The following is a 25559-nucleotide window of genomic DNA, read 5'->3' as shown; positions in this document are numbered from 1 at the left end:
CTGGCTTTCTTTCAAATAGTGAACGCACGCTTGCCGCGACAACCGTCTGAAGCAAAACTGTCTCCAGTCATCCCTAACCATGTCAGTAACACCAGTTTAGAGACTGACACATGATTGCAACGTAGACCAGCAGGACGTCATTCCGTTTCGGAGGAGGACGTAGGCCTGTACGCTTAGGCGGTACAATCACGTTAGTACAAGCACTTAAGCTGTCTTATGAAATGATACAATAAAGGCTGTAAAGTATCTAATGAAAATTTCAAGTAGTACTCGAAAAGCAATGGCAGGTGTCGTGCGTGAGTATCATACGAAAGTACCTTTTTCATTAGGTTTTAAAATTTCTCTATTTCGTGGCACGGGATATAAGTCCATTTGGTTAACATTTATGTAGGCGGTATGCATAGAGGTAAATGCGAGAAAATTTATCCGTTCCATATCCTCGCTGAGATTGAGCTACGCACATTTATTATGCGCCGTATTTAAAAAACATTACATTGGCAGCTCGATTTGGCCTTTCCCTGAGGTGGCGAGGCACTCGGCACACTATACCTCAGCCTTAGAGGCCTCGTGTACTGGATTGCTTCGGGTTGTTGCAGGCGGCGAATGCAAAAAAGACTATGCCTAGGAAGGAGCGAACAGCGTTATAGTGAAAGGAGCTCTGCAGAGTTAAACATTTTGCTGCCTTAGGGCTGCACTTAACTATTTGGCGTCAGGCGAATTTATGTAGCTTATGTAGTCGTTAAAACACAGAACCTTTGGAAGGTCTCATCCATTAGGATGCACCCATTTCGGAGAACTTTACTCAGTTGCACGACGCCTTTCCAATATGACATAGAGTCATCTATTTTATAGCAACAACTTTTTGTTAATCTAAGCTAGCTTCTGTAAGACTTGGTATGATTAAACGAAAATTTGCTTAGTTCGAAGCAAAGCATAACAGTCAAACTGCGAATTAGTACGAGGTGGTCTCGGTGGGAACAAATCCCCCGGTCCAAGCCGAGCTGAAGAAGTCCGATATTTGCAGAATAATTATTTCTTCCAACCTCGATGTGCAGCGTTGATAATAACAATGTACTATAGAATATCATCAGAAGACAGTTGCCAGATACAGCAGAAAGTAGCTGACTGTATCTCCTATCTTTTTGAGAGAACAATAGATAACGCGTATAGGATTATTACACAATTAGACACTGTTGTTTCATACTGATAGAAAAAAATGGCGCTTTTACCTAACGTGGTCTCTCTGGGCTCATTGCAGGGAAGCAATTATATATAAATACACTAAAATTCAAGGAGAATAACGTAACTATGCCCACGCCATCTAAATAAATACTTCGAGTTTGAGATTCTGTCGTCAGTTATGGCTCGACACACGTTGATACATCCGGGATTCTGTGAAATATTCTGGAAAAGAAAAGGAACATTTTTTACATTAACAATGTAATTATGGTTAGTTGTCCGTCTGTTCTAGGCATGAAATTTCTCACGTTTAGAAAAAATTCTACTAATTATGTAGCGTCTTCCAGTGTAACTATTTTATATAGTTAACCTAGGTTAAGGTGCCTTCACATAGAAATCATCAGGAATAACGCCTTTTCAAAGAATTAGATGAAATCATTACTTAAAAGACATGACATTTTCACTGATCTCCCATTTTTTATTTTTTTTTTTTTCAAAATATGTTGTGCATCTCTGTCAATTATTTATTCTTAGTAGAGATTTGTGTGGAAAAATCGGTTTTTTCCGCGAGCGCACATTTGGTAGTGTTGAATATTTCTCGCAAAAATATGTAATCTCCATATCGAACTAATCTTCTTATCTCTCAGTGTATCTTTTCAAATGCTTCAAAGGAACTATGGCTCAAAAAGCACTTAAAAATATTTTGTGCCGTAAGTGCAACACTATTCTTTTATGTTATTTTGATAGCATTAGGGGTCTAGATAAAGAAGCGGCTAAATGAAATAGGTTGGCAAGCTTTTTGGCAGCGTTCCGAAATCCGGTCCACTGGCACTTTTGTTCTTGTCGAACGCGTAGTAGGTAGCATTTAGTGGATCAGTATGTGGTCTTTTGGTCTTACCGGCCTACATTGTACCTACGATAGGCAGAATTGACTATCTGAATGAACTTGCTCATTCTTCTACTATGTTTTGGGAGTGGAATAGCTAAGGATATTAGGCCTGGAATAAATCAGATGTAATAATGACAGCAGACTAAGCAAGAGAGTCTCTTGCGTTGCCAATTGCTTCTTAGTTGACTTTGTCAGAGATGTGTTTGATGCGACTGGTTTCAGAGTAAATTTCCGCTGCCAAGCAAATCTGCTGATCTCGTTCTGGCCGAATAGTTCGTCTACTACAACATAACGTGACTGACTTTTAGTTTTTTTTTATATGGACGGATGTAATCGTCATGGCTGATATGTGTTAGGAGCGACGTGGTGCACCCCGAGCTCCTTGGACGTATTTCAGTAAAATTATCTAATTTTTTAGTAAACTGAATATTTTGGCCATTAGGCGCGTATTGTATGATACAATTTCAACATCTATTTCGAGAATTTCGGAGGATGGTCAAGCCATTTCTGCCGCCGGCACTTTTCGTTCCTGCAGATAGATATAAGAACGCATACAGGGTGATATCACAATTACTAGGGAAAGATCTTTTTCGATTCACTCCGTTAAGTAGAAAAAACGGTTTACCACTTAACTGAACCATTTAATGAAAAATTTCTAAACTTCCTGCACTTATCTAGTATAATCTGCTCATTTATGTCCGCGTGCAACAAAGGAAAACGCGATGTTATTAAGCAAGCGCGTCTTGGTGTATATTCGTTTGGGGAATAGTGTTCAGCAATGGTAAAACGATGGCAGATCGATTACGTAACGATCTTCCTGAAAGCGGCGCGTAACGCTTTACCTGAGATAATACAAAACTAGATAATCTGTTAAAAGTTTGCTACTTGCGGATTTTATGGATGGACTGAAGTGAATGTTTGCATCGAACAGTCGTATTATGTAGGCAGACCTGCCTTTGCGTTAAAGCTATTTTCAATCTTAGGCCTCCGATTCTTCTAATAGCGATTGTTGTACTGCCGTGATCTGCATGGCACGTACCTACAACAATGGAAAATACTCTGTTAGCCGCTTACCACCTGGATAAAGGTCGGTTGAGATATGTTGATTGAGATAGTTTGGCAAACGCACCGCTTTACACTACCCTGGCCAGTGCTGTCTGGGAACGTATAGAGATGCGTGAGTCTATTTACCTATGTACCTCCGTGCGATAGCTAAGCGACCATTGAGGTATAGCTGTTATTGCTACAACTAAATAAATCGTGCCTCGTTTCTCGGGTACCTTCGGCTCTTGTGCCTACCTATCTATCTTAATCTATGAAGTGTTGCCAAAACAACAAACCAAATAACGTTACCTTGTTTGCAGGTCACGCAAATCCTTACTTTTTGAAACAATTTGCGGCCTGATCTTGACGAGCTTTGTTCCAGGAACCTTTGAAGGTCTCGAAAGGTGCGCATTCATAGGGCATGGTTTGCATTTAGGCGCACTAGATGTATGTAAGACGTTTTGCCTACAATGCCGAGAAGATATGATGGCTGAAAATTTTATACGACTCCTACCATGAAAGGAATATGCTCTCATACGTATCTATATGCTTCGCGCAACAAACGAATGTTTCATAATAAGGCCCCAAGTACAATGATTTGTCTACTTTATTGACCGTTATGACCGTTTAACGCTTTTTAATATGATTTTTGAATGTATGTGTCCGGTTTCGTGTCTGAAATCGAAATTCAGCAGCTGTATGGGCATGAAGACGTGTAGGGGATGCCACCGCTGGACGTGTTTGTACTATTGGAAATCTATGTGGCCTGAACCTGACGCCCGAATGAATAGGCAAATCAAAAACTTATTGTGACGCTAAACCTTTGCTCTGTGTCAGGTATGGCGCGTGCGGCTCAAGCGAGATATCTACCGCCAAAAGGTGATATAATTTAAATACTCGTTTCGTTTGACCTTATACAAACAAGACTGCGTTGCATCATATAGTATCCAATTTACTAATGGCATATTTGTACCGTGGTAATTTCATTGATAAACCACAATCAGTACATAGATCTTTATACGCGAAAGATGGCTTCATAAGACTGGTTGTCGTTCGTATGCTTTGTCCGCTTGAAAAGCGACTTATAGCAAATCTAATGTTTTCATGCATAGTGCCAACACGTCTTAGCCAGGCAAAATGATTAATATACACAGTATCTTCTTAGAATTGCCAGCCCCACCTTATTCTTGTCAGAAGCAGATCGTGGTAAGTTGTTATTGGGTAACTTTCTGACACGTGTATTGACATCAAACATCTACACTGTAATCATCACAATATTGATACAATCCTAATTCACGTTGCGCATTGGAGACCACTCAGCAGATTAAGTTCGCCACAATAACTTGTAGCGTCAGAAATAGACGTTGAACATTATCTCGGAGCATTCGTTTGTAAGTTATCCTATTCTGGGACAAATTCCAAATCTGCTAACACAACACAAGTAAGCCGTTCTTCGAAAACGAAAATCCTGATCCCTTTCAGAACAAGAGCTTATTAACGATGTTATACGTGTCGTGGCTGAATAATGACTAATAGTAGAAGAACAGGCCATAGTTTTATACACAGTTAACCTCGTAAAGCTATGTGTGGTAGCGGTATGAAGTCGGTACTACTGAAGAAGCAAAAGGACATCAAAAAGATGCCTCGAAAAAAAAAAAAAAAACAGACGCTTTAGCTTGTTCACAATAGCCTCGCGTTTCTAACTCTGTACAGTACAAAAGCGGTCATACAAAAAAACATGATTTTTCACTGTTAGATATCTATCCATTGATTCATTTGTCCTTCTGTAGAAATTCACGTTTCACTTCATTTACGTATTACGAAGCGACGTTGACCACCAGCAAAGTCATACAGCTTCTTAATAGCAAACTGCAAAAAGATTGCTTTAGCTACATAGCGTTCCATCTATACGTTGCGTTGGGACGACCAGTTCTATGATTTTTTTTTTCTCTAATGCCCTAAACTCTCTTGAGGACAAAGGGCACTCTCATTGGCTATGACCAAAGATAATAACTGAGAAAATAAATTGACAGTACAAGGCCAAATCAAATTTTTATCTAGTTGAGACCGCTCAGACTTATTACTAAGTCTATTATTACTAATAGTAAATAATTAAAGGCCGCCAATACAATTAGAAACTGTTTATACAAGCCAATAATGTCTCCAAACCCGTACACATTCACACCATTTGCTATAGAGAATACAGACGTCAGTTGAGCTTTTCTGTTTAGCCCAGTCGAATTATGTGTTTGTGAAGGCTTAGGCGGACGATGAGATTAGTGGTACATGTATATTTTTTATGAGAGTTATTAGAGAAATGTGCTAACTTACGGATACCACTATGCAACCTTAATACTTCCGACCCTGTGACAATTTAGAGCTCATGCCTGAGTTCACTTTTTAGGTTAGAGCCTTCTGGAACCGCAAATGACTATTATATCAGAAGATTAGCCTGTTTAGAGAAAATCGCATTATTGTTGTCGACTGCTCCCTTTCTGGTAAAAAAAAGTATAGATTAAAGATAAATTAAACGATTCTCTTTAGCTGAACTTTTCAGCGTTGTTAGAATAAAGACATACATAGTTGAAAGCCTACCTCTCAAAGGGCTGGCTAGAGGCGCTCTTCTATTCTGCAATTTACTTGCTTTTTTTGCGTTTTACTTACCTCAATGCTTATGCCATTTATATATGTAGTGACGTAAAAGGCTCTTTATAATAATAATAAATAAACCTTTTAACGTGTCCGACTCACATATATGTCCGGGCAGTCATGTACCATTTATATACTTCATAGTACTATGCTATAATAATTATAATATTTTTTCTTAGGGTGCAATAGCTATAACCAAGACAACTGCGGCTTTTGTTAAGTGTTTCTGTCTATTAATGTCCGAAATCGTGTAGTATGCCTATAGCCTAACATTATAGGGATACAAAAATGGCATAAGGGCGCCTCTGTTACATGGCTTATAAATATAAACCCGCTTCTTATTGCAATTTGGCCTATTTTCGATTACTTTTTTTTTTGATTTTCTGTTAACAGGTGCAAGATGAAGACTCTCCGATTGTCTAGAGGATCGTTTACAAACTGTCTTGGAACTTTTATCTCAGCTCGTCCATACAAGTGATTGCACGTTATAATAGTTTAAAACACTATTATATTTAGCTGGATGTGTCAGGAAGCGTCTGGAGATTTTCCGATACGGGCATTTCGGGGGTCCAAGGATTCAGATGAAATACGCAACTGACGTGCATGCAGATGTCACCCATCAACCTGAAAAAATATGTGCGCATCCTGGTACACGAATGATTTACCATGTAAACTGGGAAGTACAATGATAATTTCGTCCTTGCGAGGTTACTACTAACCTTGAATAACACTAAAAACATTTTACCTGGGAGCTGATTGATACTTTTTGGGCACGAGTCGTATTAATTCCCACTCATTCTGGCACTTCATTATCAGTCGTTTCATCGGCCAGTTTCATTATCGGCCGGGTTTCTACCGATCGTTTCTTTGTCATGAAAAAATCGCTAAAAGGTGCCAAGGGAAAAAAGGCGTTATACTCAACACATTCACGTACCTTTAACTTTCGAGTATGAATTCAAAGTTACATAAACAAAAGTTCCGCTACAGAAGAGGTACTTGTCACAGCTTTTTTTTTTTTACAATTATTAAAATTATGATTATTGCTATTATTATAGTTATTCAAATTGGTGGTGTTAGGAAGATCGACTTGTAGTGATTCGCTTATTGATTTCAAGCGTCCTAAACAGGTAAGATGTGAGAAAAAAATAATGTACCATCTGTTTATTCGCTATGGATTTGTTTAATGAAATGCTTTTTTTCGTGCCTCAATAAGGCCATCTTTTAGTTAGCCCATTGATTATATAATATCTGCCATTATTTGTTATATGTAGTTATATACGCAGGAGGAAATAATTATCTCGAATCCTTAAATATAGCCGCCACGATTTTTTCGTTTGATGAAACCCTGAGCAAGTTATGGCTGGCAAATCCGCTTGCCCTTAAAATGGGGTCGGTGTTACTAACGATTTTTGTATAGAGCCCAAGGTTTTTTTGCTAATACCGCCTGTATTGTTTCAAACGATCGCCAAATGATCGTGATCAAAGAAAAAGTTTACTTATCATTAAGTTAATCGTACAACATCTTGAACCCAAGTAGCGCTAAAATGCCTTACGAGCCTGTTATTCCACGCGATTGGATCTGACTGTCGGCGGGAAAATTGAACGAGGCCCTGTTTTATTCCCTCAAACTTGCTTTATTTAGGCATCTGGAAGTAATTCCACCGCATTTGGTAATGATGCAGACTTGTCCTGACAAATGCACCTAATTTGTCTCTCTCTCTCTTTTTGCAACGAAATCGTCAGAACTGCAACGAAAGAGCCAATTGCCTTAATAGCACCATTTATAGGTGTATGTAGTTAAGGGCACCAAATATGAAAGCTTGTGGTGTTCGTTACGAGAAACTTAGGGTTAAAAAGGGGGTGAATTGAGCCTGCTTCTAGCGTGCGAAGACAAGCAACGTTCGTGGTAAACTGAGGTAATTTAGGCCGGAACCATGGGATATTTCGTGCAGTTTTTATTAGATCTCACAAGCAACTATTAGGTTGGATAGAAAAATTCAGAAGTTTCCCTTCTCGTTTCTTCTTACTTGTTATTTAGCCTTAATGTAAAAAAAAGGTGCATTGTTAACACTTTCTATGCATTTCAGCTAAAATCCGCTACCTTCTGACGAGGCAGCACACTTAACTTGGTAGAAAAAAAATGCAGAAAGCCCTGAACAATGTCTGAAGTTACGTAAGATAAGTGTATTTCGTAAGATAATAACCTATATATAACATATACTGCGTAAATTTACTATCCTTGGATTTGCTATATATATTCCTAAAAATCGCAAATCACAATTGCTGAAGATATTCCGTAACACAAAGGACATGTTTTATCAGTGCCTGATACACGAACCGCGCTTGTATTTTACGTCTGTTAACGTAAGTCGACCCAATTTTTTGTTATTACGAACTTCATCGTACAGCGGAACTGAATCAGTCTCTACAAATATACATTACATATATATATGAACAGCTTTTTGGAATTTTTATGCCCAAATTATAGAGTAGACACCTTATTACTACGTAAATTGGCGTCTCAAGATGAATACGAGAAGCTTATGTGTGGTCCGCTTTCAATTGTTAGCATTCTATTTAGAACTGTTTCTGTTCGAACGAATACGACCTGAAATGTGTGTATTGCACGATACGTCTATTACGTGGAATGAACGTATCGATGATCAAGAGGAAGCAAAACTAGATTTTAATATATGTAATTTGCTAATGTTACACTGTACGAAAGTTCGAATTTGATGAAACTACTTATTTAGGCTAGGTATCAATATGCCTGGATCAAGGTTTACTTCAAAAGCGGCTTGCGTATGAGCTGTGGAAGAAAAAGATTCGGACTCAAGGACTTCCAGCCTCGTAGTTGTAAGTGGGCGCTTATTACTTAAATTTTAATCGTAGCAGGCGGTAATGGTGGATTGAGATAATTTTTCGTTTTTCGAAATGTCCAACTATAGTCGCGGAGCAGAAACTCGTGTAGAGATCGAACGCTTACGTCGACCCGCGGTAGAGTGCGTGGGAAGGACAATTATAAGATTTCACTAGTAGCAACAATAGGCCTGGCAATGCTGTGCTATGTGCGGCTGGGGAAATCCTCTTAATGAATAGATTTTTTCAGATTTAAATGTTGTTAGAGTATTATTCCATTCAACGTTTTTAGTCGAATTTTCATAGATGTTTCTTTTTGACAATATGTATATAAGTAACACACTTATGGTAGCAATACACAGGTGCTGGTTCCCATGAAATTAATTCACCAACGCTTTGCCCTTATACGGCAGCGACTTACGGGTCTCAAAGCCGCCTGCGTCGTCAACCAGTTCTCGCTCGAACGTGCTAATCTTCCAAAGAGACGATGATTCCCTATTGAGAGTCGTGCAGGAACAAGGTTATGCAATGATTCCCATCATTTTCAAATCGGCATTTCAGCTCTACGACGCTTATTTCAGTTGCTGGAATGAGAACCCTTGCTGAGGCGGCCAATGATGCTAATAAACGTGTATGTTTACGTCAACGTATTCGACGAGCGTCGCGCTGGATGAACCTTTGGATCTTCAATTTGACCAATCTCTCGGCGACTAGGTTTTAATAACTCGATCTATCACAGCTGAAACCAATTCCATGGCCGACGTACTAGGACCAGCACAACTGCAATTTACTTCAACACTGAGAGCAACTTCTTCATTTCGGCATAGATAAGCTGCTTTTCCGCTTCTATTGGTTCTTTAAAAGCTTCAGACGATAAGAGTACTTTGGAAATCCAACATTAACGCCAGATAAAAACGTACCGATCCCGTTAAACAAGTTGGCTTGCATTGTCAATCGTATAGCGGAAATGAGAAATAATTCTTTGTGGAACCTAACTTTCCTCCATGAAGAACAGCATATTTGTGTAAACGATTTGTCATATTCGATCAAAAGAAAAAGTCTAAGTACGAAGGATGACGGTGGTAACCGGTAGTTAAAAAAAAAGTTCTAGTTGACATTAAAAATCTTCATTTGAAGAGTTAAAAGAAAATAGTATTGCAGCTACTCTACTCATTTCTTTCCTTCAGGCTTTGGCTAAATAACGGAAATTTCGTCCAAGATATGCTCGGGGACATCATATAGAGCCGATGTAAAACGGCGAATGCCTTCACATCAGTACGACAAGCGCTCATTGACAGCTGTGTCTACTTTAAAGTTTAACATCTGTGGACTGCCTGAATCAGTATATATTTCGAATTATATATATATATAATTATATATATATATACATTAGTTCAAATTTCGGCAGAGGTTTATATTCGAGTGAACCGGCCACTGCATATATACGTGGCATGTAGCGAAGAATGTCTACCCTCCTTCTGTCCCGAGGAGACTCGTGCCTCAGCAGATAACTTACGGCGGACGACTTTCGTTCTTTAGAACGCCTATATACATCAGAATAAAATAGATACGCATACATTATATACAGGTGTCTGAACGGATTAAAACTATAAGTCTACCAGTTCGATACCGAAGTCTAAATTTAAGCCTATAATTGCCAGGGTTGTTGTTGTTGCTGGCAAAACATGTAGTACGTTATGTGCGCAACGTGAAATACACATGTTTATATACACTACGTCCAACACAAGAAGGAAAGATAGACGTAGGCAATACCGTGTAGCATACGACGCAGACACGTAATAACAAATGCCCAAAATAACGGCATGCGATTTGATTGTAAGATGTTACATTTATTAAATAAGGCAACTTGTTCTAACTCGAAGCATAACTTATGGAAGTAATGGCGCAAGAGATAGCGCTTTTAGAAACACTTGTCATTTCAGCAATTCTGGTTATTGTTAAGTGTTGTATGTGCGATCAGCGTATCTATTTTTACGAGTGCCAAGCTGCACCTGTGCTCTGTTACGCCTTATACGTTTCAAATATCGTACAAGTACTGACTGACCGAACTGTATGTTGAAACTTGCTCTAATAACTTACTTGCGCGTATAGACCTGTGTATGTGTTTTTATGTATGTTGATGTAAGCTTGAATGAAAATATTCCCTTTTAGTCTGTCATTACTATTTCATGGGGTCACTTTGACTTTCAGTTTGGATTTCAGATCCCACTCGTCCTTTGTGCGTCTTTTTCCCAATTTCGCTGGAATAGGCCATTATTTATGGCTATTCATTCTTTTTCACTAGTTAGCATCGCCAGTGGCTGTTTTACCACAATTATCAGACCCTCGTTTCGTTTTCCTCTCTCTCGAAGTGTGCCTTCCATACGTGCTTCCTCTGAGCAAATCCAGACGGAGTTTTGCTATCGAGGCGATGTTTCTTGAAGATGGTACAACTACATTGACTCGGACGTACGGCCGAGAATGTGAAACACACGTTACCGCCAACTGAGACTGTTCCCCCTGCCTGGGACGACTCAGGTGATCATAAGAACCGCTACTGATTGCGCTAATGCGGATCACCAATGGTGTTGACCTCAAAGGAGACTATTGCGCGAACTTGCTCAGAGGCTCCGCCGCTGATATTCGCAAATATTATATTTATGCGTTGATACCTATTATTGACGTCGAATAATGGCTCGTATGATGTACTAGGTACGGAATATGCAATGGAATGTTCAATGGCGTGAACAATACGACCTAATTTGATGAGTTAGCCTAGCCTTGTTTATGTGGTATTCGAAAAATGCCTGCGACGCCGGTGAGCGTTCTCGACTCAACGTGACCAGTGATGGCAAGTGAAGTAAACGAGATGCAGACAGACTACGTTTAGGATTATCTTATCACCAATTCTGCATGTTCATATAGGATTATAATGAGGCCTTCCGAGTTCATAGATGCTAGCACGGACAGAAGCAGCATAGGTCGACATGCGACACATAGAATGTGATCCCTCACTTTAAATTTAAACCGCCTGTGTTCTTTTCCCTGACAGTCATTTCTCCATAGCGGAAGTGTAAATACTGCTAGACTCGTATTCAGCTTCACTGAGGGGTTGGATTTTGACACCCCGGCAATTAAGACCTATAAGTGCTGAGTACAGAATTTTTCACTAGAGAGAATTATTCCGCCCGCTTGAACTCGGCGAAGGGATGTTATTGGATCTAGAGAGGCAGATCGACGATGTCTGAATGAGCACGGCATGCTCATATTGAAGATCGAACTTGGCTTGTATCCCGTCGAATGAAAATGCTGTCATCATTATGTGCTATTGACTCTTGTTTTTCGTAGTAATTCTAACGTGCTCGTAATAACACTTTTTTAATTTTATAGGTAGAGCTCGTACGTTTCAGTTGTGGTGCTAGTGCCCACTTAATCTTGAGACTAATTAGCTCATTCGCGTTCATTTAGTTTTACTTATATATTACATTTGATGTTTATAAAATTCAATAAACGGCCATAATCTGCGACGTGTTAGTGTTAGACTCAAATGTATCGCTATTCAAGGTTAAATTAAAAAATAAAAGGCAGTATCGCTTACATTTTGAACAATATGAAGCTTATTAGCCCTACGTGATGTACAATTTTCTTGAGAGGACACCTTAAAATACTTCTTTCAGAAGACGACTGCTGACCATTTGTTTTCATTTGTCGAACGATTTCTTAAATAGTACAGCGCAGGCGTGAGAGCTCTCTGAAACTGAAATATCAATACTATGCTCAACCGGGAAATAAATCACGAGACAATTTCTTACTCCATAGCCTTCCCATTGGCTAAAATAACTTAATTAATACGTGCATATCTGTAAAATATTTTCTAATAATGAATTATTTTTTTATTATTTCAATAATAATAAATTATTTTCGTAAATGTGAAACAACTGGATTGGCGCACAGACTGGCAAATTCTTTTTTTTTTCTTCAAATATACATATTATGAACCGCAGTGTAGCCAATTTCAATTAACTTTTTTCATGTTCAAAGCCTGTCGTGTTGATTTAATATAATTAGCACTTATTGCGATTGTAAGTTCCACTAACCACCTGACCACTAATTAGTTACCTTTATATTTTTCCCTAACTCGCAGATAACTTTTCAGTAGTAACCGTGTGTCAAGTGATATTGGTAAGCGTAAGTTTGGAATCATTTAAATACGCTGCATGCGAAAATTCTAATGGAATTGACTGCTGAACTGGCAGCAACTCAAAAGTTAAAAAATATTTTTTACTTTTTTTTTTTCAATATTTTGGCGCCTCAAAACATTGACAAAGTTCAAAAGGCGCAAACAATCTCAAAAAAATAATCGGAGCTTATCTTATATTTCTTTCAAAACGGTCATCAATTTGATGAATTTGCCAGTTTTTAAATCTAAACCCCATTGAGAATTCCCCGATTTACCTCATGAAATCCCCCTTTGTGGTTTCTAGAAATCGCACTAAAGCCAGCGATGACACCGTTTAGGAAAAAGAACAAGTTTCTAATCTTCGTGGGAGTTCGTAAAGGATATGTCAAGCTTTAGCGTTCCACCCTGTATATATATAAGAAAATCGAATGGAGGTGTACCAACGCGACGGCATAAGTCTATTATACAAATGGTATCTAGGTCGATCGTCTGAAAATGGTTTATCCACAGTATAGGTTACCCTCTATAGTCATCGATTTATATGTACGTACACTCGGGCAGCGCAGTAGTACCCACTTCACTGCTACTCGATGGGCTTGGTTTGCATCTTACCTATTCTTTCGTTACACTCGTTTAGCGACGCAGTTGTAGATTGATTTTCTATAAGATAGGCTTTCCGCTCATAAGACTCGCTCAGTGCATCGACCCAAGTTCGTCGGTGATAGACCCAATAGATGGTGATGCCATCACCGCTGTCGCGTCGGCACAGCATCCAGCAACCTCAGTCACCGTCTGACTCAACAAGTGGGCACCAGCAAGTGCCCACAACCCCAAAAAAGGATGCCTCGCTTCAACGCATTAACCCCATTCAGCGTTTGGTAAATGACCGACGCGACTGGCGATGCTGAAGACGCAACTCCGGCTAGTTCCCCATTCCCTGCGTTCTCTCAGTCTCTCGTTAGCTAAACAAGACCACAGCACAGTCGCCACACCGGTGAAGCGGGGCCGTCTTGCTGAAGTCATGCTTTCTCGGGCAAGTTAGAGCCCCATGAGGAAGAGGCCGATGCGGGTGGAAAAGACACTTGGCGCCACACAGGGAATGGAACAATTTCTTTAGCTCCCACCACCTCATTCTCTGCTGCTGCAGCTGAGACCTTAAATGAGACAGGCCACAAAAGAAACGAGCAAGCAAAAGGCCGACACCGGAGTGCACTTAAGCAGTACGTAACTTTGTACAAAATGGATGTTAGTGCCACAGTTCTCAATTGAGAGCCAGGAAATAGAGGTAATTATGTAAAGGGATACAGTGAAAGAACATAGATGCAACATAAGAAGGAAGAAGAAAACTGATATTCGTACCCGTTGCTGTCAACGGTGCCGAAAGAGTAAAAAAAAATAGATGAGCAGAATGCTTAGTAAATAATATGCTGGTAAATTTAAACGTGTTGACCAAAAAAAAAGGTTCAAAGTCAACATTTTCTACGCTTCATTGAAAAGACCTTGATGAATGATTCTCTTGCAAATTTTACCACATTTCAAATGTTGTCTATGGTTAGCAACATACAATATACATGGCCTTGCGTATTGCTTCGGGTATTTTGGGGATGCCTAAGTATTTACTGAGTAATTTTAGTGATTTTTTTGTTAATAAATTTGAAATCGCTGCACTTTTTTTAACTGAACATTACAGCTTTGTTTAACGTACATACGTGATTCAAGTTCAACTCACGTTTTATAATGGGTTCCATAAACGGCATTTGACTTTTATTAGTCTACGAAACGGTCCCCTGTCTAAACATAGTCTGGTCTTAATGAAACCGACGAGGAAAGATTTCAGCAACGGCGAACAGAATAGATGCAAAAAAAATCCTGTTCGTCTCAGGCCCCATGTCTCATGGCCTCATCATGCGGTCATGGACTGCAAACATGATGCCATAGGGCTTACTGATTACGAGTTTGCCTGCTTCCATTTAGACGGTCTTTATAATAGTACGGTCAATTTGCCCTACTCTCTTATTTCATATAATAAAAAAAGAAGCTTCTACGACAAACGTTTTGATGCGTATAGACGTATGTGAGATTCGATTTCTGTAAAGTATTTTACGTAAATGGTGTAATTTCATGTACTGGTGACTCGTAAGTAACGTAACGCACGAGTATTATAGCAAGGTGGCAAAAAATAAAGTGAATTTAAAGGAAGATAGGCGGTTTGAGTTCTTGAACTCAATCGTAAGTTTGATTTGATCATAAGTCATCATCATGATGATCATAAGTGGTAGTAGATCTTATCTCTGATACAATTTCTTAGATTCCCTCGATTATCTTTTCCGTTTAGGTTTGCCTTGAACTATGGAAAAAAATAAAAGTCGGACACTGCGGTGCCGGACACTAGACGGCATTTTTCTATAGAAAAACGCAATACAAAGGACAGACATATACTGACGGACGGCACCATGTATCCTTTCCGCAACAACTTTCTGGTACTTTTTAGTAAGTGTGAAACTACTAGACGTTAAAATGCCCAACTCTCCAGTAGTTGAAAGAGATGGTAAAAATGAGCTTGGTTGTTGATCTGCATTTCTTGGATCTGGATTTGCCCTACAAACTACAATTAAGCGATTGTATCATTGTGGCCAGCCCCGTAGGGGTAAGTTGATCATTCTCAGACATAGGTTGGTTTGTATTTTGCATCGTTTTTTGTCCATACTGGATTAGGACAAATCATCCAGAATGAACGATGTGCTCGTGATGCGTTCATCTTCGTGATGTTGTTGCCACCGCTGGTGCGGTCGGCCTTCGAACGTACCCTAATCCCTAAAACCTTTTTGCTGCAATGATATCACTTGCGAATATCTAATTCGGTCCTTGACACGGTGGATAGTGCATCCGAGCGAATATGCCATTTGGGTTTTCAGAACGAAATACGAACAGAAGTCTCTTTGTTTGAAGCACTCGCTAATGGTCAAAGCTCAAGTGTAAATGCTCAGAAGGGGGAGTGGTACCATCCATACGATTGCGGGGCGGCTTTAGCTTGGACATTTTATCAGAACTTTTTTAATTAAAAAAAAAAAAAAAAAAAAACAATTCATCTAGTTCATTTTAACAAATAAAAGATTTTGAAAATAGGCTAATATATACCCGAACGATTACATATAGAAACGCATTAGATTCTAGTAAATACGGGATAGAGCTGGATTTAGATAGGTAACTAAATTGAAAACCTGAGCGTTATTGCTACTAACGTGACAGACTCCACAGAACTGTTTACCACTAGGGATCAGGCACTGACAAACATCATGAGAGTCTAATAGTAATAACCCAACTATTTATGCGTCCCGTCATTGTTCAGAACGCCAATTTAATTCATGGCAAATTGCTTTATCTAACAATGCATACAGTGAACCACTGTACTTTGTTGTACTAGTAACGATTGTGATTGATCTGATTGAGCGCCGTTTATCGGTAGTTGATTATTCGTTTTAGCCCCCACGGGAGGAGCTTTGCATATTTAATTGTTACTCATTTCTCCTGCCTATGTTGTTGCAGATGTATTAGGTTCATCTTGCAGAACTCGCCAGTAACGATTGCTTCGAGGATAATTCCACTTTGGTCCTTTTCTTTCTACCGTTCGCTAATGCATTGTCTTCACGCTGTCTGAAGTTTGTTCTCAGCCATCTGAATAACTTCCCTACTATAAGCGAATATAGACGCAAAAGGGAGGTATATATACATGTTCAAAGCCTGTGTGAACTTTTGCTCTCGTTTTAAAATTAGTGGCAATTAACGTCCACGGACTTTTGCGCAATACAGCCTGCGAAGATAGCACCTTTGTACAGAGCCTGTTACTTTAGCTATTATTGGAAGTGAACAGAAGTTTAGTTTCAATAGTAAGTAGACACGCTGAATATCGTTAAGGGTAATGAGGCTTACATTTTTGTAGTGGCATCACGAAGAACTCGTGCTCGTGCTCGTGCTCGTGCTCGTGCTTGTCGACAAGCACTTTGGGAAAATACGTTCCACCAATAGTCGCAAGGACAGCACTGTCTATGTAGAAATGCTTGAAGGCGCGAGAGCGGTTACATAGGGCGATAATAAACCGTATCGGAGAAATTACATTGCAAACGTTCGACTTTCTTACAGCTTGTATGGATATCGAACTAAAATAGAACTCGTAGGAGCATTCTTCGTTTGGCTATGAACGAGCTAAGTGAACAGCAAGGATTTTGTTGTGTCTTCAGAAAAGAAATGTCGTGATCTTTGCAGAAATGCTGCCGTTACGTGCTATGCTCTTCAGATTATTAGATATTTTGCGCTTATTGTTCTTCTCTGTCCGTATCTCTTATAACGTTTTATTAACTCAGACTGAATCTTTTTTCATTAATAACGACAACACTCTAGTAGATGCCTGTGATTCGACAATTTTCGATGCTCTCCGTTAATTTGTAACCGATGCTTAAGCGCATCGGAGCTTCACAATAATCCGCGTATCTTCTTTTCCATAAATATTGTCAGAAGTCACTCTAAAAAGCGGTCGCTTGCTCCTTGTCCGTTGGGCTTTAAATGATATTATTAAAGACACGGCAGAGACGGACCTTTCCCGTCAAATGTTCTAGTACAAGTTTTTCTGATTTGTCTTTTTTCCCTTCATTTTTTTTCATCAACTTTTCGATAACTTTAGATCTTAACCTCTACTTAGATATATATAGTAGCGCTGAGAATTCTGCTTACGGCAGCAGATTTGTCATATGATAGATCTAATAGAATTGAACCCTAACGTGATGGGCGAACTGAGCCCCCTCCAAAAGAAAGTTCGAAAAGTCAATCGTGCGTAATATTGAAGCGAAATCTATAGCTCTCGTATAATATCTCGATTTCCGACTCCGTCAGCCGAGATGTTTGTATAAGATTCCTTTACATAACGTTCTATTGCGATTGCAGTTAGAACTCGCATATTCCAGTCCTGTGAGATCCGACATTTTCGATTTAATTCACGCAATAATGAAATCACTACGACTAAATTCCGCGCGTTTTTTTTTTATATACAGAAATTTGACATGATATCTATATATTAGATAGATATTAACATTAAATCAAATGTGCAAACTTTTTACTTATTAAGCCTTGTATGTAATGCTTTTGGCCCTTCTATTCTTTCAATCATTTTTTCGAAACTTAGCTTTAAAATTCGTTTAAAGGACACTAATTCTGTCTCTATTCGAAACGTAAGTGTTGTATCAATGATTACATGATATCTATGCATGTACCGATATAAAACAGACATTCACTCCACATTGATTCGATCATGAGGCATTGATATGCTATTACTTATGGTCCCCTCTACTCTGCATGCATATCACATTTGTTCTTAAGGCACACGATCGATTACGTACATAATACTTTACTTAGACGTTCCTAAGTTTCTTTATATATTTATTTAGTACCTTGGGTAAATCAAAACCCATTTGCAAACCATCAGGCACCCAAACAGTTTTTCCCTGAATAAATACAACGATAAATATTCATAGAAGAATCGATAGTAAATTTGAACGGAACATTGTTTCGACATATCTACACCTTTAATTTTTTGTTTGCCCCAAACATTTAGCGGTATGTGCCCTTCTCTGTAGCAGTCAGGCAAAGTAAAATTTTACTCCACGTACGTTTTATATTAATAGATCAATTGTTTTTAGTGGGGTGCCTACGAAGAAGATCGTAGCTCTTAAAGACTCTAATGCCATGCGACTTTTGGTACACATTATTTGCACGTAACGTCAGACATTACCCTTTAGGTGGTCCTCATCTTCATACCGTTTAGCGATGTTACTCTTCGGAATTATGTTGTCCCTAGCAGCATCGGTCCCACCATTAAGTTTTTTTTTAGAACCAGATTACCTGTAATCTGCAAAAAGTGTTCTTCAAAGAATTACCTTTCAGGGTGAGGGTCTCAATGTTAAAGCGGACCAAAAAACTTACATAACCCTATCTCACAATATACTGTAAGGAACTGTCCCCACTACAATTATTCTTATTATATCATCATTTATATCTAAAAACCTTCGAGGATAAATACCTCGAACCGAAATTCACCTTCTTTTTTTTACACTCATCTAGCCATGTTGAATTGAAAAATGACTGTGAATAGAATTGGCTAACGGGATGCCAGACGACGTACGTATTTAGCGATCGGGCAAACGTTGCAATAAGTTCCGTGGAACTTCGCCATGTGGCAGGGGTTTTACACGATCATACTGTTATCAGCTTCGGTCTTAGCTGAGCTCTCATATGGTATCAATTTGATGCAAAAGCCATTTTTTATCATTTTCTCCCGGAAACGATAGCAATTCCACAGCGATATAATTGTGGTGCTACCAAAACGATGCAGGAGGTCACTAATCGCGTGCATTCAAGTTAGTAATACTATTTTAGAATATAAAAATGTCGGTTTCAATTTTGTCGTAAAGACGGCCAATATACATTTGTCAGTTCATTATAATTTACCCTTATTATCTTACTATAACTACATTTTGGAGTTCAACAAGAGAGCTTCAACAACACATACGGAAATGTTCAGCAAATCTATTTACGGAACATATTCACATGAATAATTTCCGAGCCAAACGGCTTAAGTCTACATTCCGACAAGAGTTCTGAGTACCGTTCGGGTAGAAGAGTCTTAGTCTATTTCAACACATATAGCTCTTTCATTCGTTTAATGATCTGTTGGTTATATTTGTAAAGCCAATTTCCTCGATTTCAATCAAAGAGGGTTCAAACATTTTTACGAAGACCTTTAATTTAATATGTTCATTTTGTAGTAGAGTTTTTATATAACGCGTTCGCTGGTATTCACAGCCCAAGCGATCGTCCTATAAAGATTTGGCTTCTCTAGATTGGAGATTCTGAATTATTTTCCAAAGCTATCGAAAAAAGCTTAACATATTGAGAACTATATACCTAGGACCCATGCAGTGGTTGTAATGCCGTTATTGCTTTAGGCATGGATAAAAGTAACAAAAAAACCAATAACATATAGTACTTTTATAAGAGTATTAAAATACGTGAGGAGAAGCAATGTCTTTAGCTCCAAGTGTAAACAAGAGAACCAAGAAGCCCTGGGATGACACGAAATATTAGTTATAAATCACTCGGAACCGAATCATCTCAGATAATCACAAAGTTCTTGGTTCTATTCAGTTGACTGTATGGAGTCTTAGCTATATTTCTACGAGACCTGTTGCGTATAGCTTCCTTTTCGATTTTTGTTGGCCTGAGTTTGAAATTAGGACAGTTATTCTTGTAATATTAGCATTTTCAACCAAGATATTCCCGCTACGGATATTCTCTGACCACGGGCGTGCACATTATAAATAGATCACACCACCATTATGCCTATAGTTCTGAAAACAGTAAAAGGTGACTGAAATTAATAGGCGGTGCAGGAACTTGTTATAATAATAGCAGAAACGTGAAACTGAAAAGTAATTGAGCATCATAATTGGAATAGATCGTTGAATACGCATCATAGACCCAAACTCGTATGTTCTGCTCATTCGAAAAAAAAAAGAGTCTTGTAAATTTGTTTCGTAGCAGTCCCGCAAATACGCTCGACTACTTATCGTTCAGCTAAGATATAAAACAATTTTGCTAATATATTATGGATGGAGTGATATATCATAATCAATAATTCCTGTTAGGCAACTATTGCCTGGTAACCGTGCGGAAATAATACAGATATAGCTTACATTGCCATGAAAAAAGGGATTAAGGTAAATAAAATTAAGGACCTTCAGTTTTATCACAGCTTCGAGCAGCCTCCCTGATAAACAGGATCACAATTTGTTAAAGCCACATATATAGAAATGATATCTTTTTTTTTTCTTTATTCCTGGATTTTTAGAAAAATATTCAACAACATCCGCTTGAGTTACGCATGAGTCGTGCTACCACGATTGTTTGTTTATCGCTTAAACTTCTCGGTTACGAGGACGGACAACCAGCGTACTATCATTTTTAAATCGTAAGCCAAATCAGTAATGCCTTACAATTCTTGTATAACTAAAATGATTATCTAATATGTACCCGCCCGAACTGTATGTTCCCAATTCATAATGATTTTCGGCCGGGCTGTAAGTGCTCTATTCGGGCTACAAGATGCAATTTTCCCTACCGCACGTAGGCATTAAACCTAGACCACAACGTGTTCCTAGGATTAGTAGGCAAATATGTTACCCACTAAGCTATCGTAGGAACAGGCAGTAGCGTAACAACAAAGACATAGTACTCTTGAACACCTGAGCACTAGCACGAATAGGGCACGTTGCCGATGTTTCACTTAGCGCGACAATACCATATATTAGTGTAGCTAAATGGGAACACCTAAGAATAAAATGCTTGTAAATTCATTGTGATATATAGCGAAGATATACAGCTCAGCAATGATTCTCAAAATATTATAAACGTGAATTTATTTCCATAACAAGGACGTGATCACCACCGAAGTACAGGGTTTTGCCCGCCATAGAGTCATCTAGCTCTTTTTGATTGCGACCACACAGATAATACACATACGCTGTATTTGTTATTGACAGTTCGATTAAAGCGATAACTCGAAAAAGCAGAAGCCAATGAAACGTACGAAGGAAGCGGCAAAATTCGGACAGTATGTAGTTTCGCCATTTACAATTGTGCCATTGTCGGCCGCGTATTAGCCAATTGTTTTCATCCGATTTGATTTACATGCATTTATAATGTAGTGTAATAGGTGCAATGATCTTCCGTAGAAGGCTAAGTTAGCGGGATCATTTTGAGACGTTACTATGCTTATGAAGCGTTTTCGAAATACTTCCAAGTTTAATCTGATCCATGGTGGATGGCAGGCATCTGTATTCATCGACTTCCAAAGGTCGTCACCTGGCAGCGGTGTCGTGACATTTTGGAGGTTCTTTCCTCCAATGATCAAGACTTCCTCAGCGTAATCATGTAGGCAGAGGCGATTAACAACTGTAAGCAACAACGGCTCACCGTGAATGAATCCGTGAAGTTCCGGATAAACACGATTCTAGAAAACAGGCTCATTACAATAATTTGCTAATTATAAAAAATCATTATAAAATGACCTTACAGTTACTGAACAAATTAGCGTGTTAGTGATTTCATTTTTGTAGAGCAACGGATTAGATGTTTTCAATCCACAAGGTCTGAAACATAAATTTAGGACATATTATTATGACCGGTCTTGTATATTATTATGGCGAAATGCACTATATAAGACTTAGTTAATGAAGAATTTAAGCCCTTCAGGAAACTGTCCAGTCTAGGAGCTACTGATTTCAACATTAAATATGTCATACCTTTTTTTTTTTTTAGCTGGCTGTCAGCAGTCCCTTTTTGTTTTGCCGCTACTGCGGGCAATAGAAAAGAACCAAGCAGAGGAAGCGATTATGACGAAATTTCCTATTAGTCCGATACATCGATGCATGTCTATATCCGGATTCATACTTAAAGCAATATATATTGTAGATCACAGATGGTCCACATAAAGCTATCGGAAAACTTTTGAATCGCTAACAGCAGCGTGTAAGAGATAGACAAGCAGCGGTATAACTCGTTCGTTCGTTGTTTTACTACAGTGCTTCTCTCGGCTCGAACACTGGTAGCTCTGTTTGTGATAACCTAATATCATTTCGAAGTTCTACCAATTTTACTATTAAACCAAAACGATTAAAGCAGAACCAGAATCACTATTATTATAGAAATTAAAATTAAGCTTAAAATAAAAATTAGTGCACATAGTAACTAACCTGTATAATGACGGGGAGCAGAATTTGCATTTTACCTGTTTTGCCTTTAAATTAATAGATGTAATTTATCGATACCAAAGCTGACCTAAGGCAACGTTCGGGTACAGACATTCTGGCAGTGTTATGCTGTACTAACCTATTAGCCTAAATGGGGCGAATTTAATGGTCCTGGCTGCGGTTAAGCATTGTTCCAGAAACCCAGTACCTTGCAAAAGTCAATTTATTGTTTACTATCTATCTTCCGGTTGATAATTTTCGATTTTGTTCACGGTTGCGCATCACACAACACAGTGGCTCAATTATTCTTATTAAAGTAACGCGTTTCAGATGTTTTACCCCGTCCTCTGCGACAAATATCTCTTTCCCAATTCAATTACCTTAAAATGGTGGTATATTGTACCCATTAATCCGTTGTTATTTACTGAAACTGACATGTCGCTTTCCGCATACTTGCATTGCTGTATCCGGTCAGAATAAAGGCCACCAATGGGCAAAACGACGAACACAGCAAGGCCCATGGCAACCTTTTATGGCAGACCTATTTTTCTTTGATTGCGCGTTGTTCAAGATCGTACAATTAATATAAGTACATGTTCTGCCATAAAAAAAGAGATCTCTATTAAACGGAGTAAGGCTCGTCCGACCGAACCTCAACAACACATACAAAGACTAAACTAAAGCTACATGTGCTTTTTCGCATAAACTAACTGGCTATAATTTGTCGTGTGATTTGTTGATTTACTTACGGACGGATTTGTGATTAATTACGAATTAACCAACACAGGCAAGCCCTCATAGCGTCACTACGGACACACCGGTAAGAAATAACCGGCCACACCGCGTTTTTGCCCACTGCATTTTATATCAGGACATGCTAACATGAGGCAACCCCTTATAGCTAACTATTCGGCTCCCCGTCGTAACGTTTAAAATGTACCGGGACACCGAAAAAATGGTCACATAACGTCGTCTCATTCGAAATAAACTTAAAGCAACAACTCTATACAGACTACCTACTCAACTTCATTTTCAGCTACGCATATAGAAAGAAACAAATGTAGCTAGATACAAAGTGCCCAACCGTTTAATCGTGATTTGTTTTAATTACAGGTTTTGTGTTGAAGGAGGAAGGACATAGTACCGTTTTCATAATAGTAGTTCGACGTTCAAAGAATCGGCCATGCATTCAAGCATTTATGTAGTAGATGGTCGTTCGACGAAGCCCGTATTCTTTTAGATTGCAAACAAATAGGATTATTCTATTTTAAATTCAGTATTTCGAAGATAATAAAGTTCATTTGACCTTGTCACGATCTAGGTGCTTGCAAATATTCGAGCGACGGCCACCTAGTAGTCGAAGGGCTTGGTATCAAAGCCTAACGAAAAAAAAAATTCAAAACATACGATAAAATTTTATTTTATTTATTTCAGTTTTATATCAATTTATTATCAACATCTTAAAAATAAACGGTAGAATACAGTTATAGGCATTACTCGAGTGAGTAAATTAATGCTACACTGAAGGCAAAATAGCGGATAAGGTTCGCGATATGAATCATAGCATTACGTGATAAGGAGAACTTATCGTACAACTGCGATTTTCCCATTTGCTATGAAGGGATGATAGTCTTAGAGGAATTCGGTCACAGTTGTTGTCTGCAAGCAGCTGTGCAATCGTATATTCAGTCGATTCTTCATTATTACTAACTTTGTATAAAAAAAGAAAACGATGAGGTCGATAAAAAGTATATTAATCAGTAACTTATGCAATTATTAAGGACGCTCGCTGGTCAGCTTGGCGAGAACCGCCAAGTTCAAAATGTAGCCATGGTAAAGCGAGTACTGTTAACAACTGATAGAAAAACAAACTATGATAAAATAATAGCTGAATCATCTACTTGATCAAAGTGAACGTTGTCTCAAGTGACCCATTCGGAAAACGTGTTTGGCCAATGCCGAAACGCCCGAAATGATTGGGTCTGCGAACTTGCTTCTAACTTGAATCCCAACATAACAATGATAAGTACAAAGCAACTGGCTATAAAAATACAAAAACAATACTGGAATTTGAATTTGCTTAATTTAAAATTGCCACTATTGGAGAGCTGGCTGAGAGCTCTGATAGTGAGGCACATATAACTGTAATTAATGAAAAAAACTAAAGTTACAGAACAGAATTATAATTAATCTGTGATTGGCATCTCACGCAACGAGCGAACACTTCATTCAGCTGGAACCCTTCGGCCAGCTAAATGATTTAGAACGATAAAGCCGATAAGGCGCGTAAAGACCAAAGGCCGCCGAGTCAAACAAATGCTTGCCAGACTCGAACCGTAACCAGTACTGAATGATTTAATGCACCGGCAGCTTCACTTATCCGCGAAAAAAATTGTCTCTGATATATCGAAACGAATGGATTTATAGCGGACGCTTTAGTAAATTTACGTGTTTTTAAACCTGAAACCTTTCAACTCAAGATCAGAAAAATATACTCCAGCATTTCTATGTGAATCAACAGCCACCATTTCCACACCTTTCGTTCACCGCACGTTCGATGTACTGCACGATAAACTGATCCTTCTGTAGATAGAAAAATAGAGGCTTCCATTGTTAGACTTCAGGCGCAGTAGAGGCCCACGCCATTACTGGGGGTAGCGCATGAATTGACGATGAAATCATAGAATTTATTGCATCTCATCATGATTTATAATTATCAGTTCCTGAGCCTTGAATGAAAGTCTAATAACGATAATTGAGTGCGGTAAAATCCCGAAAAGATTCATAGCTTGTGAAAATTTCAAACACATTTAGTCGTCGGTAAATACTGATTTTATTGCCGGCGCATTATCAGCACCCGCTTACTGACTATGTCGTACTCGATCTTAGCGCGTAACTATGATCAGTGTCGAAGAGTAGAAAGGAAACAGTATCGCTGAAGGTGGGTCAATAATATTATATA

The 25559-nt window shown here is 38.7% G+C and overlaps 2 long non-coding RNA genes across 10 annotated transcripts in view; one reads left to right on the top strand and one right to left on the bottom strand.

The window, feature by feature from the left end:
* Positions 1-25559, top strand: part of LOC147754693 (uncharacterized) — a 28470-nt gene continuing 2911 nt past the window's right edge. The window contains exons 1-4 of one of the 8 annotated variants that reach the window (XR_015317382.1): positions 1-190; positions 3433-3516; positions 3808-3991; positions 6155-8815. This is a non-coding gene — a long non-coding RNA (uncharacterized LOC147754693). Of the gene's footprint in view, positions 191-3194; positions 3246-3284; positions 3992-6154; positions 8816-25559 lie in introns of those variants that run through there. The other 7 variants (XR_015317384.1, XR_015317385.1, XR_015317383.1 and 4 more) reach the window with 7 other exon arrangements.
* On the bottom strand, positions 226-4528 carry LOC111254728 (uncharacterized). 2 transcript variants are annotated; one of them, XR_015317378.1, is made up of 3 exons: positions 4293-4528; positions 3422-3577; positions 226-1404 (listed from the first exon to the last, which is right to left on the bottom strand). It is a non-coding gene; the product is annotated as an uncharacterized LOC111254728 (long non-coding RNA). The 2 variants fall into 2 exon arrangements; XR_002675157.2 differs by lacking the exon at positions 226-1404 and adding an exon at positions 1757-3107.

This window comes from Varroa destructor, unplaced genomic scaffold, assembly GCF_002443255.2.
Source record: "Varroa destructor unplaced genomic scaffold, Vdes_3.0 BEIS01000007.1, whole genome shotgun sequence".
NCBI classification, from domain to species: domain Eukaryota; kingdom Metazoa; phylum Arthropoda; class Arachnida; order Mesostigmata; family Varroidae; genus Varroa; species Varroa destructor.
Note: the sequence above shows the minus strand (reverse complement) of the source record. Positions and strands in the feature narration are given on the sequence as shown.